This window comes from Schistocerca serialis, unplaced genomic scaffold (genome assembly GCF_023864345.2).
Source record: "Schistocerca serialis cubense isolate TAMUIC-IGC-003099 unplaced genomic scaffold, iqSchSeri2.2 HiC_scaffold_1400, whole genome shotgun sequence".
NCBI classification, from domain to species: domain Eukaryota; kingdom Metazoa; phylum Arthropoda; class Insecta; order Orthoptera; family Acrididae; genus Schistocerca; species Schistocerca serialis.
In genome coordinates, this window is record NW_026047626.1 from 3,001,101 (window position 1) to 3,019,594 (window position 18,494).

Below are 18,494 nucleotides of genomic sequence, written 5' to 3' on the forward strand. Positions count from 1 at the left end.
TGAGTGAGCGAGGGATGCAGAAAACAGGGAATAGTGCATCGGAAAGGAGATACTTGTCTCCCAAAAGAAAATCCTGTCGTTTCCATAGAAAAGTTACTCGATTTGGAAGGAGAAGTCATAGAAGACATAGTATTTCTTAGCGACCCAATTTCTTTGTTAACTCATCAATGTGAGGGAGCGAGGGATGCAGTAAAGAAGGAATAGTGCATCGGAAAGGAGATACTCGTATCCCAAAAGAAAATCCTGCCGTCTCCATAGAAACGTTACTCGATTTAGAAGGAGAAGTCATAGAAGACATAGCATTTCTTAGCGACGCAATTTCTTTGTCAATTCATCAATGTGAGGGAGCGAGGGATGCAGTAAAGAAGGAATAGTGCATCACAAAGGAGATACACGTATTCCAAAAGAAAATCCTGTCGTTTCCATAGAAACGTTACTCATTTTAGAAGGGGAAGTCATAGAACCCATAGTATTTGATAGCGACGCAATTTCTGTGTTAATTCGTCAGTGTGAGATAGCGAGGGATGCAATAAAGAAGGAATAGTGCATCGGTATGGAGATACCCTTATCCCAAAAGAAAATCCAGTCTTTTCCATAGAGACGTTACTCGATTTAGAAGGAGAAGTCACAGAAGTCATTGTATTTCTTAGCGACGCAATTTTTTTGTTAATTCATCAATGTGAGGGAGCGAGGGATGCAGTAATGAAGGAATAGTGCATCGGAAAGGAGATACTCGTACCCCAAAAGAAAATCTTGCCGTCTCCATAGAAACGTTACTCGATTTAGAAGGGGATGTCATAGAACCCATAGTATTTGATAGCGACGCAATTTCTGTGTTAATTCGTCTTTGTGAGGGAGCGAGAGATGCAGTTAAGAAGGAATTGTGCATCGGAAAGGAGATACTCGTATCCCAAATGAAGATCCTGTCGTTTCCATAGAAACGTTGCTCGATTTAGAAGGGGAAGTCATAGAACCCATAGTATTTCATAGCGATGGAATTTGTGTGTTAATTCGTCAATGTGAGGGAGCGAGGGATGCAGTAAATAAGGAATAGTGCAACGGAAAGGAGATGGTCGTATCCCAATAGAAAACCCTGTCGTTGGCATAGAGACGATACTCGATTTAGAAGGAGAGGTAATAGAACCCATAGTATTTCATAGCGACCCAATTTCAGTGTTAATTCGTCAATGTGAGGGAGCGAGGGCTGCAGTAAAAAAGGAATAGTGCATCGGAAAGGAGTTACTCGCATCCCAAAAGAAAATCCTGCCGTCCCCTTAGAAACGTTACTCGATTTAGAAGGTGAAGTCATAGAACCCGTAGTATTTCATAGCGACGCAATTTCAGTGTTTATTCGTCATTGTGAGGGAGCGAGGGCTGCAGTAAAGAAGGAATAGTGCATTGGAAAAGAGATACTCGTATCACAAAGGAAAATCATGTCGTTTCCATAGAAACGTTACTCGATTTAGAAGGGGAAGTCATAGAACCCATAGTATTTCATAGCGATGCATTTTCTGTGTTAATTCGTCAATGTGAGGGAGCGATGGATGCAGTAAAGAAGGAATAGTGCATCGGAAAGGATATAGTCGTATCCCAACGGATAATCCAGTCGTTTCCATAGAAACGTTACTCGATTAAGAATGGGAAGTCATAGAACCCCCTAGTATTTGATAGCGACGCAATTTCTGTGTTAATTCGTCTTTGTGAGGGAGCGAGGGATGCAGTTGAGAAGGAATTGTGCATCGGAAAGGAGATACTCGTATCCCAAATGAAAATCCTATCGTTTCCTTAGAAACGTTACTCGATTTAGAAGGGGAAGTCATAGAACCATAGTATTTCATAGCGATTTATTTTCTGTGTTAATTCGTCAATGTGAGGGAGCGAGGGATGCAGTAAAGAAGGAATAGTGCATCGGAAAGGAGATGGTCATATCCCAAAAGAAAACACTGTCGTTGGCATACAAACGTTACTCGATTTTGAAGGAGAAGTCATAGAACACATAGTATTTCATAGCGACGTAATTTCTGTGTCAATTCGTCAATGTGGGGGAGCGAGAGATGCAGAAAACAGGGAATAGTGCATCGAAAAGGAGATTGTCGTATCACAAGAGAAAATCCTGTCGTTTCCATAGAAACATTACTCGATTTAGAAGGTGAAGTCATTGAACCCATAGTATTTCATAGCGACGCAATTTCAGTGTTATTTCGTCGATGTGAGGGAGCGAAGGATGCATTTAAGGAGGAGTATTGCATCGGAAAGGAGTTAGTCGTATCCCAAAATAAAATCAAGTCGTATCCATAGAAACGTTACTCGATTTAGATGAAGATGTCATAGAACCCACAGTATTTCATAGAGACGCAATTTCTGTGTTAATTCGTCAATGTGTGGGAGCGACGGATGCAGTAAAGAAGGAATAGTGCATCGGAAAGGAGATACCCGTATCCCAAAAGGAAATCCTGTCGTTTCCATAGAAACGTTACTCGATTTAGTAGGAGAAGTCATAGACAACATAGTATTTCATAGCGACTCAATTTCTGTGTTAATTCATCAATATGAGGGAGCGAGCGATGCAGTAAAGATGGAATAGTGCATCGGAAAGGAGATACTCGTATCCCAAAATAAAATCCTGCCGTTTCCGTAGAAACGTTACGCGATTTAGTAGGAGATGTCATAGAACCCATTGTATTTCATAGCAGCGCAATTTCTGTGTTATTTCGTCAATGTGTGGGAGCTAGGGATGCAGTAAAGCAGGAATAGTGCATCGGAAGGGAGATACTCGTATCCCAAAAGAAAATCCTGGCGTTTCCATAGAAACGTTACTCAATATAGAAGGTGAAGTCATAGAACCCATAGTATTTCATGCCCCGAATTTTCTGTGTTAATTCGTCAATGTGAGGGAGCGAGGGATGCAGTAATGAAGGAATAGTGCATCGGAAAGCAGATAGTCGTATCCCAAAAGAAAATCCTGTCATTTCCACAGAAGCGATACTCGATTTAGAAGGAGAAGTCATAGAACCAATCGTACTCCATAGCGACTCAATTTCTGTGTTAATTCGTCAATGTGAGGGAGCGAGGGATGCAGTAAAGAAGGAATAGTACATTGGAAGGGAGATACACGTGTCCCACAAGAAAATCCTTTCGTTTCCATAGAAACGTTACTCGATTTAGTAGGAGAAGTGATAGAACCCATAGTATTTCATAGCCACGCAATTTCTGTGTTAATTCGTCAATGTGAGGAAGCGAGAGAAGCGGTAAAGAAGGAATAGTATATCGAAAAGGAGATTCTAGTATCCGAAAAAAAAATCTTGACGTTTCAATAGTAACGTTACTCGATTTAGAAGGACAAGTTATAGAACTCATAGTATTTCATAGCGACGCAATATCTGTGTTAATTCGTCAATATGAGGTGTAAGTAGGCTGTTTTTGTTTTCTCTATGTAAGTAGGCTGTTTATGTTTTCTCTATGTAAGTAGGCTGTTTATGTTTTCTTATTGGCAACGTTACGTAGCGCTCAATATGAAAATCACTGGCTGTGCTGTGTGCAGTCTGTGGCTGCTTTGCATTGTTGTAATACTCGCTATTGTAGTGTTAGGCAGCTGGCTGTGAACAGCGCATAGCGTTGCGCAGTTGGAGGTAAGCCGCCAGCAGTGGTGGATGTGGGGAGAGAGATGGCGGAGTTTTGTAATTTTTCATGAACTGATATATTTATATATGATGATATCAAGGTAAATACATTGTTTGTTCTCTATTAATATCTTTCATTTGCTAACTATCCATATCAGTAGTTAGTGCCTTCAGTAGTTTGAATCTTTTATTTAGCTGGCAGTAGTGGCGCTCGCTGTATTGCAGTAGCTTGAGCAGCGAAGATTTTTGTGAGGTAAGTGATTTCTGAAAGGTATAGTTTAATGTTAGTCAGGGCCATTCTTTTGTAGAGAATTTTGAAAGTCAGATTGCGTTGCGCTAACAAAATATTGTGTGTCAGTTTAAGGACAGTCATGTATAAATTATTCAAAGGGTACGTTTCAGAGGGAGCGAGGGAAGCAGTAAAGACGGAATAGTGCATCGGACAGTAGATACTCGTATCCCAAAAGAAAATCCTGTCGTTTACGTAGAAACGTTACTCGATTTGGAAGGCGAAGTCATAGAACCCATAGTATTTCATAGCGACGTACTTTCAGTGTTTATTCGTCAATGTGAGGGAGCGAGGGATGCAGTAAAGAAGGAATAGTACATTGGAAGGGAGATACACCTATCCCACAAGAAAATCCTTTCGTTTCCATAGAAACGTTACTCGATTTAGTAGGAGAAGTGATAGAACCCATAGTATTTCATAGCCACGCAATTTCTGTGTTAATTCCCGAATGTGAGGGAGTGAGGGATGCATTTAGGAAGGAATGGTGCATCGGAAAGGAGATACCCGTATCCCAAAAGGAAATCCTGTCGTTGCCATAGAAACGTTACTCGATTTAGTAGGAGAAGTCATAGAAGACATAGTATTTCATAGCGACTCAATTTCTGTGTTAATTCATCAATATGAGGGATCGAGGGATGGAATAAAGAAGGAATAGTGCATCGGAAAGGAGATACTCGTATCCCAAAAGAAAATCCTGCCGTTTCCATAGAAACGTTTCGCGATTTAGAAGGAGATGTCATAGAACCCATTGTATTTCATAGCGGCGCAATTTCTGTGTTATTTCGTCAATGTGTGGGAGCGAGGGATGCAGTAAAGAAGGAATAGTGCATCGGAAGGGAGATACTCATATCCCAAAAGCAAATCCTGTCGTTTCCATTGAAACGTTACTCGATTAGATGGAGATGTCATAGAACCCATAGCATTTCATAGCGACTCAATTTCTGTGTTAATTCGTGAATGCGAGGGAGCGAGGGATGCAGTAAAGAAGGAATAGTGCATGGGAAAGGAGATACTCGTATCCCAAAAGAAAATCCTGTCGCTACTATAGAAACGTTACTCGATTTAGAAGGAAATATCATCGAACCCACAGTATTTCATAGCGACGCAATTTCTGTGTTAATTCGTCGATGTGAGGGAGCGAGGGATGCAGTAAAGAAGGAATAGTGCATCGGAATGGAGATACTCGCATCCCAAAAGAAAATCCTGTCGTTTTCATAGAAACATTACTCGAATAGATGGAGATGTCATAGAACCCATAGTATTTTATAGCGACGCAGTTTCTGTGTTAATTCGAAAATTCGAGGGAGCGAGAGAAGCAGTAATGAAGGAATAGTGCATCGGAAAGGAGATCTTCGTATCCTAAAAGAAAATCCTGACGTTTCCATAGTAACGTTACTCGATTTAGTAGGAGAAGCCATTGAAAACATAGTATTTCACAGCGACGCAATTTCTGTGTTAATTCGTCAATGTGAGGAAGCGAGAGAAGCGGTAAAGAAGGAGTAGTATATCGAAAAGGAGATTCTAGTATCCCAAAAAAAAATCTTGACGTTTCAATAGTAACGTTACTCGATTTAGAAGTACAAGTCATAGAACTCATAGTATTTCATAGCGACGCAATATCTGTGTTAATTCGTCAATATGAGGGAGCGAGGGAAGCAGTAAAGACGGAATAGTGCATCGGACAGTAGATACTCGTATCCCAAAAGAAAATCCTGTCGTTTACGTAGAAACGTTACTCGATTTGGAAAGCGAAGTCATAGAACCCATAGTTTATCATAGCGACGCAATTTCTGTGTTAATTCGTCAATGTGAGGAAGCGAGGGATGCAGGATACAAGCAATAGTGTATCGTAAAGGAGGTAGTCGTATCCCAAAAGAAAATCCTGTCGGTTCCATAGAGACGTTACTCGATTAAGAAGGAGATTTCACAGAACTCATAGCGACGCCATATCTGTGTTAATTCGCCAATGCGAGGGAGCGAGGGATGCTGTAAAGAAGGAATAGCGCATCGGAAAGGAGATAGGCGTATTCCAATAGAAAATCCTGTCGTTTCCATTGAAACGTTATTCGATTTAGAAAGAGAAGTCATTGAACCTATAGTATTTCATAGCGACGCAATTTCTGTGTTAATTCGTGTATGTGAGGGAGCGAGGGATGCAGTAAATGATGAATAGTGCATCGGGAAGGAGATACTCGTATCCCAAAAGAAAATCCTGTCGTTTCCATAGAAACGTTACTCGATAAAGAAGGATATTTCATAGAACCCATAGTATATCATAGCGACGATTTTCTGTGGTAATTCGTCAATGTGTGTGAGCGAGAGAAGCGGTAAAGAAGGCATAGTATATCGGAAAGGAAATACTCGTATCCCAAAACAAAATCCTGACGTTTACATAGAAACGTTACTCGATTTAGAAGGAGAAGTCATAGAACCCATAGTTTATCATAGCGACGCAATTTCTGTGTTAATTCGTCAATGTGAGGGAGCGAGGGATGCAGTCAAGAAGGAATAGTGCATCGGAAAGAGATACTCGTATTATAAAAGAAAATCCTGTCGTCTCCATAGAAAGGTTACTCGATTGAGAAGCAGATTTCATAGAACCCATAGTATTTCATAGCGACCCAATTTCCTTGTTAAATCGACAATGTGAGGGAGTGAGGGATGCAGTAAAGAAGGAATAGTGCATCGGATAGGAGATACTCGTATCCCAAAAGAAAATCCTGTCGTTTCCATAGAACCGTTACTCGATGTAGAAGGACAAGCCATAGAACCAATAGTATTTCATAGCGACGCAATTTCTGTGTTAATTCGTCAATGTGAGGGAGCGAGCGGAGCAATATAGAAGGAGAAGTGCATCAGAAAGGAGATAATCGTATCCTAAAAGAAAATACCGACGTTTCCATGGCAACATTACTTGATTTAGAAGGAGAAGTCATAGAACCCATAGTATTTCATAGCGGAGAAATTACTGTGGTAATTCGTCAATGTGAGGGAGCGAGAAAAAGCAGTAAAGAAGGAATAGTGCATCGGAAAAGAGATATACGTATCCCAAAAGAAGATTCTGTCGTTTTCATAGTAACGTTACTCGATTTCGAAGGAGATGTCATAGAACAATTAGTATTTCATAGCGACGCTATTTCTGTGTTAATTCGTCAATGTTTGGGAGCGAGGGATGCAGTAAAGAAGGAATAGTGCATCGGAAAGAGATACTCGTATCCCTAAACAAAAACCTGTCACTTCCATAGAAACGAAGCTCGATTAAGAAGAAGATTACATAGAACCCATAGTATTTCATTGCGACGCTATTTCTGTGTTAATTCGTCAATGGGAGGGAGCGAGGGATGCAGTAAAGAAGGAATAGTGCATCGGAAAGAGATACTCGTATCCCAAAACAAAAACCCGTCACTTCCATAGAAACGATACTCGCTTAAGAAGGAGACTACATAGAACCCATAGTATTTCATAGCGACGCTATTTCTGTGTTAATTCGTCAATGGGAGGGAGCGAGGGATGCAGTAACGAAGGAATAGTGCATCGGAATGGTGATAGTCGTATAACAAAAGAAAATCCTGTCGTTTCCATAGATACGTTACTTGATTTAGAAGGAGATGTCTTACAACCTATAGTATTTCATAGCCACGCAATATCTGTGTTACTTCGTCAATGTGAGCGAGCGCGGGCCACAGTAAAGAAGAAATAGTGCATCGGAAAGGATATAGTCGTATCCCAAAGGATAACCTATCGTTTCCATAGAAACGTCACTCGATTTAGAGGGAGAAGTCATAGAACCCATAGTATTTCATAGCGACGCAATTTCTGTGTTAATTCGTCAATGTGAGGGAGCGAGGGATGCAGTAAAGTAGGAATAGTGCATCGGAAAGGAGATACTCGTATCCCAAAAGAAAATCCTGTCGTTTCCATAGAAATGTTACCCGATCTAGAAGCAGATGTAATAGAACCCATAGTATTACATAGCGACGCAATTTCTGTGTTAATTCATCAATGTGAGGGAGCGAGGGATGCAGTAAAGAAGGAATAGTGCATCGGAAAGGAGATAGTCGTATCCCAAAAGAAAATACTGTCGTTTCCATAGAAACGTTACTCGATTTAGAAGGTGAAGTCATAGAACCCATAATATTTCTTAGCGACGCAATTTCTGTGTTGATCCGTCAACGTGAGGGAGCGAGGGATGCAGTAAAGAAGGAATAGTGCATCGGAAAGGAGATACTCGTATACCAAAAGAAAATCCTGTCGTTTCCATAGAAAAGTTACTCGATTTAGAAGGATTTGTCATAGAACCCATAATATTTCATAGCGACGCAAATTCTATGTTAATTCGTCTATGTGAGGGAGCGAGAGGTGCAGTAAAGAAGGAATAGTGCATCGGAGAGAAAATACTCGTATCCCTAACGAAAATCCGGTCGTTTCCATAGAAAAGTTACTCGATTTAGAACGAGAAGGTATAGAACCCATAGTATTTCATAGCGACGCAATTTCTGTGTTAATTCGTCAATGTGAGGGAGCTAGGGATGCAGTAAAGAAGGAAAAGTGTACCGGAAAGGCGATACTCGTATCAGAAAAGAAAATCCTGTCGTTTCCATAGAAACGTTACTCGATTAGAAGGAGATGTCATAGAACCCATAGTATTTCATAGCGACGCAATCTCTGTGTTAATTCGTCAATGTGAGGGAGCGAGGGATGTAGTAAAGAAGGAGTAGTGCATCGGAAAGGAGATACTCGTATCCCCAAAAAGAAAATCCTGTCGTTCCATAGAAACGTAACTCGATTTAGAAGGAGATTTCATAGAACAAATAGAAATTCATAGCTGCGCAATTTCTGTGTTAATTCGTCAATGCGATGGAGCGAGAGAAGTAGTAACGAAGGAATAGTGCATCGGAAAGGAGATACTCGTATCCCAAAAGAAAATCCTTTCGTTTCCATAGAATCTTTACTCGATTTAGAAGGAGAAGTCATAGAACACATAGTATTTCATAGCGCCGCACTTTCTGTGATAATTCGTCAATGTGAGGGAGCGAGGGATGCAGTAAAGGCGGAATAGTGCATCGGAAGGTAGATACTCGAATCGCAAAATATAATCCTGTCGTTTACATGGAAACGTTACTCGATTTAGAAGGAGAAGTCGTAGAACACATAGTGTTTCATAGCGACGCATTTATGTGTTCATTAGTCAGTGTGAGGGAGCGAGGGATGCAGTAAGGAAGGAAAAATGCATCGGAAAAAAGGTACTCGTATCTCAAAAGAAAACCCTGTCGTTGGCATAGAAACGTTACCCTTTTTCGAAGGAGATGTTATAGAACCCATAGTATTTCATAGCGACGCCATTTCTGTGTTAATTCGTCAATGTGAGGGAGCCTGGAATGCAGTAAAGAAGGAATAGTGCATCGGAAAGGTGATACTCGTATCCCAAAGGAAAATTCTGTCGTTTCCATAGAAACGTTACTCGATTTAGAAGGAGAAGTAATAGAACCCATAGTATTTCATGTTTGTTGTTGTTGTGGTCTTCAGTCCTGAGACTGTTTGGATGCAGCTCTCCATTCTACTCTATCCTGTGCAAGCTTCTTCATCTCCCAGTACCTACTGCAACCTACATCCTTCTGAATCTGCTCAGTGTATTCATCTCTTGGTCTCCCCCTATGATTTTTACCCTCCACGCTGCCCTCCAATACTAAATTACTGATCTGTTGATGCCTCAGAACATGTCCTACCAACCGATTCCTTCTTCTGGTCAAGTTGTGCCACAAACTTCTCTTCGCCCCAATCCTATTCAATACTTCCTCATTTGTTATGTGATCTACCCATCTAATCTTCAGCATTCTTCTGTAGCACCACATTTCAAAAGCTTCTATTCTCTTTTTGTCTAAACTATTTACCGTCCATGTTTCACTTCCATACATTGCTACACTCCATACAAATACTTTCAGAAATAACTTCCTGACACTTAAACCTATACTCGATGTTAACAAATTTCTCTTCTTCAAAAACGCTTTTCTTGCCATTGCCAGTCTACATTTTATATCCTCTCTACTTCGTCCATCATCAGTTATTTTGCTTCCCAAATAGCGTAACTCCTTTACTACTTCAAGTGTCTCATTTCCTAATCTAATCCCCTCAGCATCACCCGACTTAACTCGACTACATTCCATTACCCTCGTTATGCTTTTGTTGATGTTTCCTCTTATATCCTCCCTTCAAGACACCATCCATTCCGTTCAACTGCTCTTCCAAGTCCTTTGCTGTCTCTGAAAGAATTACAATGTCATCGGCGAACCTCAAAGTTTTTATTTCTTCTCCATGGATTTTAATACCTACTCCAAATTTTTCTTTTGTTTCCTTTACTGCTTGCTCAATATAGAGATTGAATAACATCGGGGAGAGGCTACAACCCTGTCTTACTCCCTTCCCAACCACTGCTTCCCTTTCATGTCCCTCAAGTCCTATAACTGCCATATGGTTTCTGTACAAGTTGTAAATAGCCTTTCGCTCCCTGTATTTTACCCCTGCCACCTTTAGAATTTGAAAGAGAGTATTCCAGTCAACATTGTCAAAAGCTTTCTCTAAGTCTACAAATGCTAGAAACGTAGGTTAGCCTTTCCTTAATCTTTCTTCTAAGATAAGTCGTAAGGTCAGTATTGCCTCACGTGTTCCAGTATTTCTACGGAATCCAAACTGATCTTCCCCGAGGTCGGCTTCTAGTAGTTTTTCCATTCGTCTGTAAAGAATTCGTGTTAGTACTTTGCAGCTGTGGCTTATTACACTAATTGTTCGGTAATTTTCACATCTGTCAACACCTGCTTTCTTTGGGATTGGAATTGTTATATTGTTCTTGAAGTGTGAGGGTATTTCGCCTGTTTCATACATCTTGCTCACCAGATGGTAGAGTTTTGTCAGGACTGGCTCTCCCAAGGCCGTCAGTAGTTCCAATGGAATGTTGTCTACTCTGGGGGCCTTGTTTCGACTCAGGTCCTTCAGTGCTCTGTCAAACTCTTCACGCAGTATCGTATCTCCCATTTCATCTTCATCTACATCCTCTTCCATTTCCATAATATTGTCCTCAAGTGCATCGCCCTTGTATAGACTCTCTATATACTCCTTCCACCTTTCTGCTTTCCCTTCTTTGCTTAGAACTGGGTTTCCATCTGAGCTCTTGATGTTCATACATGTGGTTCTCTTATCTCCAAAGGTCTCTTTAATTTTCCTGTAGGCAGTATCTCTCTTACCCCTAGTGAGATAAGCCTCTACATCCTTACATTTGTCCTCTAGCCATCCCTGCTTAGACATTTTGCACTTCCTGTCGATCTCATTTTTGAGACGTTTATATTCCTTCTTGCCAGCTTCATTTACTGCATTTTTATATTTTCTCCTTTCATCAATTAAATTCAATATTTCTTCTGTTACCCAAGGATTTCTACTAACCCTCATCTTCTTACCTACTTGATCGTCTGCTGCCTTCACTACTTCATCCCTCAGAGCTACCCATTCTTCTTCTACTGTATTTCTTTCACCCATTACTTTCAATTGTTCCCTTATGCTCTCCCTGAAACTCTCTACAACCTCTGGTTCTTTCAGTTTATCCAGGTCCCATCTCCTTAAATTCCCACATTTTTGCAATTTCTTCAGTTTTAAGCTACAGGTCATAACCAATAGATTGTGGTCAGAGTCCACATCTGCCCCTGGAAATGTCTTACAATTTAAAACCTGGTTCCTAAATCTCTGTCTTACCATTATATAATCTATCTGATACCTTTTAGTATCTCCATGGTTCTTCCATGTACACAATCTTCTATCATGATTCTTAAACCAAGTGTTACCTATGATTAAGTTGTGCTCTGTGCAAAATTCCATCAGGCGGCTTCCTCTTTCATTTCTTAGCCCCAATCCATATTCACCTACTACGTTTCCTTCTCTCCCTTTTCCTACACTCGAATTCCAGTCACCCACGACTATTAAACTTTAGTCTCCCTTGACTATCTGAATAATATCTTTTATTGCATCATACACTTCTTCAATTTCTTCAATTTCATAGCGACGCAATTTCTGTGTTACTTCGTCAATGTGAGCGAGCGAGGGCTGCAGTAAAGAAGGAATAGTGCATCGGAAAGGAGATTGTCGTATCACAAAAGAAAATCCTGTCAGTTACATAGAAACGTTACTCGATGTAGAAGGATATGTCATAGAACACATAGTAATTCATAGCGACGCAATTTCTGTGTTCATTCGTCAATGTGAGTGAGCGAGGGATGCAGTAAAGAAGGAATAGTGCATCGGAAAGGAGATTGTCGTATCACAAAAGAAAATCCTGTCGTTTCCATAGGAACGATCCTCGATTAAGAAGGAGAGTTCACAGAATCGATGGAATTTCATAGCGACGATATTTCTATGTTAATTCGTCAATGTGAGGGAGCGAGGGATGCAGTAAAGAAGGAATAGTGCATCGGAAAGGAGGTACTCGTATCCCAAGAGAAAATCCTGTCGTTTCCCTAGAAACGTTACTCGATTTAGAAGGAAAATCATCGAACCCATAGTACTTCATAGCGACGCAATTTCTGTGTTAATTTGTCAATGTGAGGGAGTGAGGGATGCAGTAAAGAAGGAATAGTGCATCGGAAAGGACATACTCGTATACCAAAAGCAAATCCTGTCGTTTCCATTGAAACGTTACTCGATTAGATGGAGATGTCATAGAACCCATAGCATTTCATAGCGACGCAATTTCTGTGTTAATTCGTGAATGCGAGGGAGCGAGGGATGCAGTAGAGAAGGAATAGTGCATCGGAAAGGAGATACTCGTATCCCAAAAGAAAATCCTGTCGCTTCTATAGAAACGTTACTCGATTTAGAAGGAAAAGTCATCGAACCCACAGTATTTCATAGCGACGCAATTTCTGTGTTAATTCGTCAATATGAGGGAGCGAGGGAAGCAGTAAAGACGGAATAGTGCATCGGACAGTAGATACTCGTATCCCAAAAGAAAATCCTGTCGTTTACGTAGAAACGTTACTCGATTTGGAAGGCGAAGTCATAGAACCCGTAGTATTTCATAGCGACGTAATTTCTGTGTTTATTCGTCAATGTGAGGGAGCGAGGGATGCAGTAAAGAAGGAATAGTGCATCGGAAAGGAGGGTCTCGTATCCCAAAAGAAAATCCTGTCGTTTCCATAGAAACGTTACTCGATTAAGAAGGAGATTTCATAGAACCGATAGTTGTTCATAGCGACGCTATTTCTGTGTTAATTCGTCAATGTGAGGGAACGAGGGATGCAGGAAAGAATCAATAGTGCATCGGAAAGGGTGTAGTCGTATCCCAAAAGAAAATCCTGTCGTTTCCATACAAACGTTACTCGATTTAGAAGGAGTAGTCATAGAACCCCTAGTATACATAGCGAGGCAATTTCTGTGTTAATATTTCAATGTGATGGAGTGAGGGATGCAGTAAAGAAGGAATAGTGCATCGGAAAGGAGATACTCGAATCCGAATAGAAAATCCTGTCGTTTCCATAGAAACGTAAATCGTTTAAGAAATAGATTTCCTAGAGCCAATTGTATTTCATAGCGACGCTATTTCTGTGTTAATTCGTCAATGTGAGGGTGCGAGGGATGCAGTAAAGAAGAAATAGTGCATCGGAAAGGAGATACTCGTATCCGAATAGAAAATCCTGTCGTTTCCATTGAAATGTTACTCGATTTAGAAGGAGAAGCCGTAGATCCTCTAGTATTTCATAGCGACGCTATTTCTGTGTTAATTCGTCAATGCGAGGAAGCGAGGGATGCAGGATACAAGCAATAGTGTATCGGAAAGGAGATAGTCGTATCCCAAAAGAAAATTCTGTCGTTTCCATAGAAACGTTACTCGATTTAGAAGGAGAAGTCATAGAACCCCTAGTATTTCATAGCGAGGCAATTTCTGTGTTAATTTGTCAATGTGAGGGAGTGAGGGATGAAGTATAGAAGGAATAGTGCATCGGAAAGGAGATACTCGTATCCCAAAAGAAAATCCTGTCGTTTCCATAGAAACTTTACTCGATTAAGAAGGAGATTTCATAGAACCCATAGTATATCATAGCGACACAATTTCTGTGCTAATTCGTCAATGTGAGGGAGCGAGGGATGCAGTAAAGAAGGAATAGTGCATCGTAAGGGAGGTACTCGTATCCCAAAAGAAAATCCTGTCGGTTCCATAGAGACGTTACTCGATTAAGAAGGAGATTTCACAGAACTCATAGTATTTCATAGCGACGCCATATCTGTGTTAATTCGCCAATGCAAGGGAGCGAGGGATGCTGTAAAGAAGGAATAGTGCATCGGAAAGGAGATAGGCGTATCCCAAAAGAAAATCCTGTCCTTTCCATTGAAACGTTATTCGATTTAGAAAGAGAAGTCATTGAACCTATAGTATTTCATAGCGACGCAATTTCTGTGTTAATTCGTCTATGTGAGGGAGCGAGGGATGCAGTAAATGATGAATAGTGCATCGGAAAGGAGATACTCGTATCCTAAAAGAATATCGTGTCGTTTCCATAGAAAAGTTACTCGATTTGGAAGGAGAGGTCATAGAACACATAGTATTTCATAGCGACGCAATTTCAGTGTTCTTTCGTCAATGTGAGGGAGCGAGAGTTCCTGTAAAGAAGGAATAGTGCATCGGAAAGGAGATAGTCATTTCCAAACGAAAATCCTGTCGTTTCCAAAGAAACGTCACTCGATTTAGTAGGAGATGTCATATAACCCATAGTATCTCATAGCGACGCAATTTCTTTGATAATTCGTCAATGTGAGGGAGCGAGGGATGCAGTAAAGATGGAATAGTGCATGGGAAAGGAGATAGTCGTATTCCAAAAGAAAATCATGTCGTTTCCATAGAAACGTTACTCGATTTAGAAGGAGAAGTCATAGAACCCATAATATATCATAGGAATTCAATTTCTGTTTTAAATCGTCAATGTGAGATAGCGAGGGATTCGGTAAAGAAGGAATAGAGCATCGGAAAGGAGATACTCTTATCCCGAAAGAAAATGCTGTCGTTCCCATAGAAACGTTACTCGATTTAGAAGGGGAAGTCATAGAACCCATAGTATATGAAAGCGACGCAATTTCTGTGTTAATTCGTCAATCTGAGGGAGTGAGGGATGCAGTTAAAAAGGAATTGTGCATCGGAAAGGAGATTGTCGTAACCCAGAAGAAAAACCTGTCGTTACCATAGAAACGATACTCGATTTAGAAGGAGATGTCATAGAACCCATAGTATTTGATAGCGACGCAATTTCTGTGTTAATTGGTCAATGTGAGCGAGCGAGGGATGCAGTAAAGAAGGAATAGTGCATCGGAAAGGAGATACTCGTATCCCAAATGAAAATCCTGTCGTTTCCATAGAGATGTTACTCGATTTAGAAGGGGAAGTCATAGAATCCATAGTATTCAATAGCGACGCTATATTTGTCTTAATTCGTCAATGTGGGGGAGCGAGGGATGCAGAAAAAAGGGAATAGTGCATCGGAAAAGAGATAGTCGTATCACAAAAGAAAATCTTGTCGTTTCCATAGAAACGTTACTCGATTTAGAAGGTGAAGTCATGGAACGAAAAGTATCCCATAGCGACGCAATTTCTGTACTAATTCGTCAATGTGAGGGAGCGAGGGATGCAGTAAAAAAGGAATAGTACATTGGAAGAGAGACACTCGTTTCCCACAAGAAAATCGTGTCGTCTCCATAGATACGTTACTCGATTCTGAAGGAGATATGATAGAATCCATAGTATTTCATAGCGACGAAATTTCTGTGTTAATTCGTCATTGTGATGGAACGAGGGATGCAGTAAAGAAGGAATAGTGTATCGGAAAGGAGATACTCGTATCCCAAAAGAAAATCCTGTCGTTTCCATAGAAACGTTATTCGATTTTGATGGAGAAGTCATAGAACCCATAGTATTCCATAGCGACGCAATTTCTGTGTTAATTCGTCAATGTGAGGGAGCGAGCGATGCATTTAAGAAAGAATAGTGCATCGGAAAGGAGATAGTCGTATCCCAAAAGAAAATCCTGTCGTTTCCTTAGAAACGTTTCTCGATTTAGAAGGAGATGTCATAGAACCCATAGTATTTCATAGCGACGCGATTTCTTTTTTAATTCGTCAATGTGAGGGCGCGTCGGATGCAGCAAACAAGGAATAATGCTTCGGAAAGGAGACACTCGTATACCAAAAGAAAATCCTGTCGTTTCCATAGAAACGTAACTCGATTTGGAAGGAGAAGTCATAGAAACCATAGTACTTCATAGCGACGCAATTTCTGTGTTAATTCGTCAATGTGAGGGAGCGAGGAATGCAGTATAAAAGGAATAGTGAATCGGAAAGGAAAAAGTCGTATCCCAAAGCAAATCCTGCCGTTTCCATAGAAACGTTGCGCGATTTAGAAGGAGATGTGATAGAACACATAGTATTTCACGGCAACGAAATTTCAGTGTTAATTCGTCATTGTGAGGGAGCGAGGGATGCAGTAGAGAAGGAATAGTGCATCGGAAAGGAGATACTCGTATCCCAAAAGAAAATCCTGTCGTTTCCACAGAAACGTTACTCGATTTAGAAGGAGAAGTCATAGGACCCATATTATATCATTGCGACGAAATATCTGTGGTAATTCGTCAATGTGAGGGAGCGAGGGATGCAATAAAGAAGAAATAGTGCATCGGAAAGGAGATATTCATATCCCAAAAAAATATCCTGTCGTTTCCATAGTAACGTTTCTCGATTTGGAAGGAGAAGACATAGAACCCATAGTAATTCATAACGGCGCAATATCTGTGTTAATTCGACAATGTGAGGGAGCGTGGGATGCAGTAAAGAAGGAATAGAGCATCGGAAATGGGATAGCCGTATCCCAAAAGAGAATCCTGTCGTCTCCATATAAACGTTACTCGATTTAGATGGAGAAGTCATTGAACCCACAGAGTTTCATAGCGACGAAATTTCTGTGGTAATTCATCAACGCGAGGGAGCGAGGGATGCAATAAAGAAGAAATAGTGCATCGGAAAGGAGATACTCATATCCCAAAATAAAATCCTGTCATTTCCATAGAAACGTTACTCAATTTGGAGGGAGAAGTCATAGAACCCATAGTATTTCATAACGACGAAATTTCTGTGTTAATTCGTCAATGTGAGGGAGCGAGGGATGCAGTAAAGATGGAATAGTGCATCGGAAAGGATATAGTCGTATCCCAAAGGAAAATCCTGTCGTTTCCGTAGAAACGTTACCCGATTTAGAACGGGACGTAATAGAACCCATAGTATTTAATAGCGACGCAATTTCTGTGTTAATTCGTCAATGTGAGGGAGCGAGGGTTGCAGTAAGGAAGGAATAGTGCATCTGAAAGGAGATACTCATATCCCAAAAGAAAATCCTGTCGCCTCCACAGAAACGTTACTCGATTTAGAAGGAGAAGCCATAGAACCCATAGTATTTCACAGCGACGCAATTTCTGTGTTAATTCGTCAATGTGAGGGAGAGACAGATGCAGTAAAGAAGGAATTGTGCATCGGGAAGGAGATAGTTGTCTCCCAAAAGAAAATCCTCTCGTTTGCATAGAAACGTTTCTCGATTGAGATGAAGATGTTATAGGACCCATGTTATATCATAGCGACGAAATTTCTGTGGTAATTCATCAATGTGAGGGAGTGAGGGATGCAATAAAGAAGAAATAGTGCATCGGAAAGGTGATACTCATATCCCAAAAGAAAATTCTGTCGTTTCCATAGAAACGTTACCCGATTTAGAAGCAGATGTCATAGAACCCATAATATTACATAGCGACGCAATTTCTGTGTTATTTCATCAATGTGAAGGAGCGAGGGGTGCAGTAAAGAAGGAATATTGCATCGGAAAGGAGATAGTCTTATCCCAAAAGAAAATCCCGTCGTTTCCATAAAAACGTTACTCGATTTTGAAAGAGAAGTCATAGAACCACCTAATATATCATAGGAACTCAATTTCAGTGTTAATTCGTCAATGTGAGATAGCGAGGGATTCAGTGAAGAAGGAATAGTGCATAGGAAAGGAGATACTCTTATCCCAAAAGAAAATCCTGTCGTTTCCATAGAAACGTTACTCGATTTAGAAGGGGAAGTCATAGAACCCATAGTATTTGATAGCGACGCCATTTCTGTGTTAATTCGTCAATGTGAGGGAGCGAGGGATGCAGTACGGAAGAAATAGTGCATCTGAAAGGAGATTGTCGTAACCCAGAAGAAAATCCTGTCGTTTTCATAGAAACGATTTTCGATTTAGAAGGAGATGTCATAGAACCAATAGTATTTCAATGCGACGAATTTCTGTGTTAGTTCGTCAATGTGAGGGAGCGAGGGGCGCAGTAAAGATGGAATAGTGCATCGGAAAGGTGATACTCGTATCCCAAAAGAAAATCCTCGCGTTTCCATAGAAACGTTACTCGATTTAGAAGGAGAAGTCATAGAACACATAGAATTTCATAGCGACGCAATTTCTGTGTTAATTCGTAAATGTGAGGGAGCGAGGGATGCAGTAAAGAAGGAATAGTGCTTCGGAAAGGAGATACTCG